Raw genomic sequence first — 7,061 nt, 5'->3', positions numbered from 1 at the left:
CATTGTTTCGTGTATTCGATTTCTTAAAAGGAGTTTATGTGCATCGTTCTTCGCCTACGTAGGAAATGTATTCGATATCCAAGGCTGTGTATTTGTCAACTTGTACATAAGGCAAGGAAAAAAAGTGCAAGTATACATGTCGGAAAGAGTTTTTTGCATTGAATTGCGTCAACCGCTAGCACAGCCGTAAGCGAACAATGGTTATTACTGTTATGACTATTGTGATAATCGCCCTATCCCTCCTTGACCCGTCGCTGTTAGCTGATTTCTTTTGCTGACGCTACCGAATACAACACTGCTATCTTTATTCGTGCCGTCGTATTCGTAAGACTCATTTTGCTAAGATTTGTTCACTAGCCCAACGATGAGCTAACCATGTTGCACGACCAGAGTCATGACCTTTGCGAACTGGCGTACATATAAGGATTCCATTTTCTACCAGTATTTTTCTAGCTGCAAATGACCTCTAGGTAAAGCTAACCTTTAAATTTACGGTAGTTCTAGCATAAATATTCGGGGTGGAGGGCTTCAAACGAAATAAGCATTTGCTGTTCTGATCGGGGCGAAAAGCGAAAACGCCGTGGGTCAAGATTCATTCGCGTGTTAAGGGTCCGCAGATGGCCAAAAATAATCCGGGGCCCTCCACTACGGCGTGCCGCATAGCGCGGGTGTTCCTTCAGTATGTTAAGCCCCACAACCAATCTAAATAGGCATCTGCTATATACTGAGAGCTCTAACTGTACTATTCTCTTTGCAACACTGGATCACAAGGCGGCCTCGCACGTAGACCTCGTGATAGGTAACTATACACAAATGAGAAAATCGTAAAAATTGAAAATTGTTTTCTTTGTGTAGCAACCTCGACCACGAGTTTCTAGTCCGGACGTTTCTTGGTACGCACCGTGATCTCTGTAAGGCAGCCACAGCGAAAAATGGCATGGCATGTCAAATCGCATTGTCCTCAGCTTACGTGTCTCGCGGTTTAAGGGATAATCACACGGCGGACCAAATCACTGACCAAATCCACGCTATGCATTCTGGTCGTGTGTTGTCGCATCTTAGCTTCAAGGAATTTATCGTGTACGACGATCACTGAACATTAAACTGCAGCTTGTTTCCGCTCTGTGACTCCGCGGTGAGAATTCAATGTGCATATTTCCGCATTCGAAATTGGATATGCTTCGTCATGTCTATAAATTAACTTTTTGCGAGGCGAGCGCTTAATACTTTTTTTTTTTTACACTTCACTCTCTGAACCTAAAACCAGCGGTTGTACCTGGCGATGCCAGGATGTGCCAGTGTAGCAAATGGTATAAAAGAAAATTATTTATTCATTTCTTGTCGTATTTGGTTGGTTCATCGCGGATCTGAACAAAACTAGGAATTCCCGTCTTCTATCAATATATAACCTCCTACGGGGACGTGTTGTTGCAGAAAATGGTTGGAGCTTGTGTTTATCAGAACTATCTGATGCCCTCTGGTCTGCTCAAAATAGTACACCATTGGCAATCGCTCGTTTGGTCAAGACAAGTCCCACTGCTGCCTTTGGTAACGCCACGTTGCCCGAGCACCTTCGAGCTTGCTGGATGACTTTAAGTTATTGAAAGCGGGGGTTCCTTGCCTCTTTCTTGTAGCTGGGCGTTCGTAATCGTCTCATCGCGTATTAGGTATCGCCTGATTACCGAAAACAGCAGCGGCTGTGCATGAATCAGAGCAAAACAAGGCGAAACAGCTGCCCGTAAACGTAGATGAGCCACACAACGAATGAATAAATGGTTTACAACATCATCAAACCGCACGGCGGGGGTGCTGAGTGACAGACCTGAGTGACAGGTAGGAGTGACACCTATTCCTCCTGTCATTCCTGAGGGGTGACACAGAGTGACGCCTCAGGACAGGAGTGACCTTACACCTTCCTTTATTCTTTCATCTGTTGGCCATTTTATGCGCAATTCGTCTGCTATTTTCAGGTTGAGATGCCTGGTTTTTCGGCTACAGAGTTAAGCAATACTCCCCGTTTAAATGTCGTAATATTGGCCCTGAGAATTTAACCCAGGGCACCCGTAATGCGAGTTGAGCACGCATAGCCACGCGAATTTATGGCTCTGCATTGCATTGTAAATGCATTGTGGCCTTCGACTTAAACACTACTTCGAGACGCACTGACGCTTACAGGAGTGATTTCAGCATGCAATCTACCTACGCAGCAGCGAAGCACGTTTACGCTAACAGACGAGCGGCCAAGACTCTCAGCCGTAGTAGAGTACCGTGGAAAAGAAAAAGAAATGCGGAGAGGATGGTGATGGTTACGAGAAAAGGGCACAATTGCCTCACTGGACAGGTGCGGTTGCAGCGCATAGAAGGAAGGTTGAGACACTGCACGGAACACGTCGTGGCTCTACAAAAATTGGCTGGCTACCTTCTGCGTAACACCCGTTTTCAAATTTAACTATTGCGATGTCCAGAGCGACAGGCTCTGAACCTGAACAGTATATCCAGGTATATCTCTGACAAGTGGTCTCTCACGGCGATTCGGCCCTGCAGAGCAGCGGGAGCGGAGGAACTTGGCAAAGAGAAAATATTCTGCGTGCTCATTTGGGTTCCGAACTCGCTACATCCTAAAAGACGCTTGTGTCCTGAAAATTGTTTTCGCATACGACTGACAGCTAGCTTTACCTGTTTTAGTTTTCGGCAGTTCCGTATCAAAAGAACACTTCAGTAGTAGAGTAGTAGAGTTAGACTAATTATAAAGGTTTATTGCCTGGAAGCCCCCCCCCCCCCCCTCCCCCCTGCAATTCAGAACTATATTATTTTATTAGTGTGTTCTTTTACATAACGACATATTGCCAGAACATTTGTGTTCAATACTGCACAATAGATATTCCTCGACGGGGTTTTGTTTCCTTTACGGTATATCGAATATATCGCCCTACTCTGGCATGTATAAGCTGCTCGTTACATTTGTTTTCGTGGCGCTAAAGTGGTCTGCTTATTTTTGTTGTTCGGTACCGCCTCCTTTCTTATATATTCTCGCAGTCTTACAACTCCTGGCTTCCTTGTGTGGACGGCAGTGTTAGCTTGAAATATCCGGACGCGGCGCCGATGAGGCAGCCGGGTTAATAATTGCCCCGACGAGGCACACGTGTGTGTTATGGCTCTATTCGGTTCGAGCAGTCACACAAAGGAAAGCGAGGGATTCGGCCCCCGAAGCGCCGATGGGACGCATGTCGTTCTGGCAAAGCGCGGAGGCGATCTATGACTCAAATAGAGAGGCAGTAAATGCATCGGTCTGGCATCTGTATTTCAAAATGCGGTGGGCCTCATACGAAGTTGCGAGAAGGAGGGAAGGCTAACGCAGTTCATGAAAGACGGTCCCATTGGCTACTTTACGCATGGGAAGTGGGAAAGGACGGATTTAAAGAGAAAGAAACGGTATTGAAAACACGGGGAATACAGCTGTAGGAGAAAGAAAAGAAAAATTAAAGGAAACTACAAAAACAAAACAATGGGCGATAATAATGCCCAAGCTAAACCGGTTCACTAACCAAATGACGAATGAACAATGGTACACGGTGTCTCTAAAATCGTTCAGACAAGCCTGTGTCGTTTAAAAAACGAAGTAATGCTTTTGTGGTCTTTTTGGGACTTTATAAAACTTTGTAAAGATGCTTTTTAGAACACGAGGTCACCAAAATAAACGTACTTCAGTATCCACATTTTTATCTTTTATCTGTATTCTGGAATACATTTTTTCTGTGCCTGCAAAGCTCTCCCTTAAATATCCCGTTACCTCAAACTTAGGTGTATCTTAGTATCTTTATTTTAGACGCCCAATGCATGTATCGTGATGTTTGTATTCCTGAATTCATTTTTAATGTCTGCCCAGCCCTAATCCCACAAGATCTGAATACGGCCTGCAGAAGGCTCACTGGACTCAGAAAGGGTCATCCAGGGGCTTAGTTCTCCAAATAAAAAATTACAGCCGTCCCACTCAATGTGAAAGCTGCTGGAAGTGCACAGCAATGATTCGCCATAATGGGCTGTAGAGCCGTTATCCGCTCACTGCAACCACCCAAAGCAATTCAAATTTCCCGCCTTCGCAGTACTCGCGCGCCCCCTGCCAGAAACTGCGCCAGCGGGAGTTCTGTACTTTTTGTGCTTGCTCTTGATCCCGCATGTGCCAGCGTTGCACTGCCACTTTTGTTCGCTCACTATCTTACAAATCAACCCAACGAGCGTTCCTAACTAAATGAACGCGGGCGCTGCCGGTTAATTACGTATGTTTGGCCTCAAATATACCCACAGTTTTCTTTGCGCTAAACAACGAAGAGATGTACGACAAGCGCCAGCGATTCACGTGTTTTGAACGATATGACTATATAAACCGCTTGGCTTTAGAAACCGCTGGGTTACACTTCGACGACAGCCGCTACGACGGAACGCCGTGGGGCTGTACTTGGGTCCAGCGGGCGAGCTACGACAAGGCGAGCCCCTAAAGTGCTCTGCACTTATAAAGGGGCATCATTTTGAAGTGACGCGGTAGCACCATGCAAACGCATGTGATCTTGGGCTGGGGCGTCTCTTTGAGGGGCGGGATAGCAGGGAAAATGGAGCAGGGGAGCACCGGCAAGAGGGCAAAAAGCGACTCGCTTTGCCCCCGTCGTTTATCTTGTGACTTATCGCCCTCCTGCCGGCTGGTGCTCCCCTGCGCTATTTTCCCTGTTTTCCCGCCCCTCAAAGAGACGCCCCAGCCCAAGATCACATGCCTTTGCATGGTGCTACCGCGTCACTTCAAAACGATTCCCCTTTTTCGGAGAATTCAGCCCCTGGAGTCGCTCATAGTTCTCGCCAAGGATGCGGGACAAATAGACAGGCGGTAATACCCTTTCCCTTCACCTTCCGCTCCTCGCTAACAGGGCTTACCCTTACTTGAAAAGAGTTTTCCCACAACAACAATTCTTTCCAGCAAGAAGACTAGTGCTAAGGAACGCCTCGCCGTCGTCCGTCAGCCATTTCTCGGCTTCCGAAGCCGCCACAAACCCGTCTTTCTCGCTAAGTGGGCCATACATTTGTTTTCCTTGAAAAATACGCAAACACCAAAGAGCTACTCAGCGGTTGTGAAAGCGGAAACATGGATGTTCAGTGTTAAACGCTCAAGACGCCTTGGGGAATTCCCCTTTTGAGCTCCGGTGAAAGCTAGGTGGAGGTGACACGCCGTTTTATTTACAAAGGGTGCAAAGGCGGCATGTTACGCTTTGGGGAATTTTGGTGTCTAGGGGAAAGGGGGTAGAGATTATTGGATTTGGGGGAAAATAAAATAATGGCTCAAATGGGGTAGGAAGCTAAACGAAGTGCAGGATGCTGGATGCCTCAAGGAAGACTCGCAGAAAGGCAAAATGAGGCAAAAGGGCGACACACCGCTCGCCTCTGCGTGACGGCGCAGCGGTTTTATTCACTTCCCGTTACCCATTTATCGCTTCTCCCTTCGCGCATCGTTGCGACCACTGTGAGTTCCAGTTCACTCTATAGCGCTGGTGACCACAGCGAGAGAGAGAGATAAAAACTTTTACTGAAACCACTGGCCTAAGGGGCCGCCACCACGGCGTCCGTATTCGGCGTTGGCGACGGGTAACGTTCGTGAAACAATTTAATTTCTTTGCCATCATGTCAGTAGCTAGGCGACTTGTAATTGTCGCAGTGTTATTTTCCGCCATAAAAAGAGTGAACCGTTGACGGCTTTGGAAACTGTGTTTATTGTTAGGGACACCGATAGCATCAGATTACAAGGTAGGTAAAAAATAGCCTTCCCTGGCACATAGATGTTACGCAAACTGGCCTACGGGGCAAAAATGAGAAAACTAACGTAACTGGGCAAACAGAATAGCCAGATTTGAGTCTTCAGGTTTATCGCACCCAGGAGCTCCGGAAACGTGACTCACGCCCGCATCCCCGACGCCGTGACTACTCAACACTTCTAGCTGGACGAAGGTGTATTTGGTAAATCTATTCTCGCCTTCAAATTAGGAACGTGGTCTAGAGACATCCACTGAGGCCCTCATGAGAAATCATTCTGATTGCAGTAGCAAATGGGCAAGCATCAAGGTCTGTTGCCACTAAATATCCTCTTTGGTTGGCTATGCGAATGCGGGTATGTGGCTGGGCGACGTCACGGCTTCGCGCCTTGGACTGCAACTTCGTTGACCCGTACTCGCTGGTGCACGTATTATGAGTTTGTATGATGTCGCCAGTAACGTCTAAGGTCTAGGTGGTACGGCTAGCCAACGTTAAGCTTTCATATAGGCCTAACGAGGGTGCTTGGCTAAGACTAACAGAAAAAAGTCCGGGACATCTCCACTAACGTGAAAGCTGAGGAGGAGCGAAGCATGCCGTGTATAAGTGCATTCTTGGCTCCTTGGCGTTTTTGCCCACAGAGGTAAAACCGTTGGGGGGGGGGGGGGGCTAGAGGTACACAGCTTTACTGTGAAAGTGTCGAAGCCGAAGATTTCTAGCGCTATGCGTTGGAAATCGAGTGTCGCAGTGTGTTCTTTTAGTACGCGTATTTGCCCACGGAGATGAAACGTTCGAGCGCGAGGCGTTTGAAAAGGAGTGTCCCGGTGTTTTACAACCGTGACTACATGAAACGACGACTACAGAAGACGCCGACAACCCGAGTCCTTAATTAAGGGGCTTCGCCCCTAAAAGACGGAAAAGAAAGCGATGATGATGATGATGATGACGATGATGGCTACGACGACGACGATGATCATCATCATCATCATTAATTGATTTTACAACGCACCCCGCCGGGAGTCGCACTCGCGCCGCTTCCTCAGGGGCACTGCACCCACCCGATATCCAGCACGCAATGGCGGCGCCCATATGCCGGCGTGCCAGTTCGTCAGTTGGATACTAATCCTTTCGTTCTCACTACATTATAAGAAGTGCTTAATTGCCTTCATATTTTTTGACCTAGTGAGTCATCTAGTGTTTCTGCATAAAACAGTTGCGGTTTCGAAACACTAATGCCTTGATTAAAAGCCCAACTGCTTATGTTCGGATCA

Source organism: Haemaphysalis longicornis, unplaced genomic scaffold (genome assembly GCF_048455015.1).
Source record: "Haemaphysalis longicornis isolate Haplotype H1 unplaced genomic scaffold, Haemaphysalis longicornis Haplotype H1 scaffold_2, whole genome shotgun sequence".
Lineage (NCBI taxonomy): Eukaryota > Metazoa > Arthropoda > Arachnida > Ixodida > Ixodidae > Haemaphysalis > Haemaphysalis longicornis.
The sequence above is the reverse complement of the archived record's forward strand: the minus strand, read 5'-3'. Positions refer to the sequence as shown.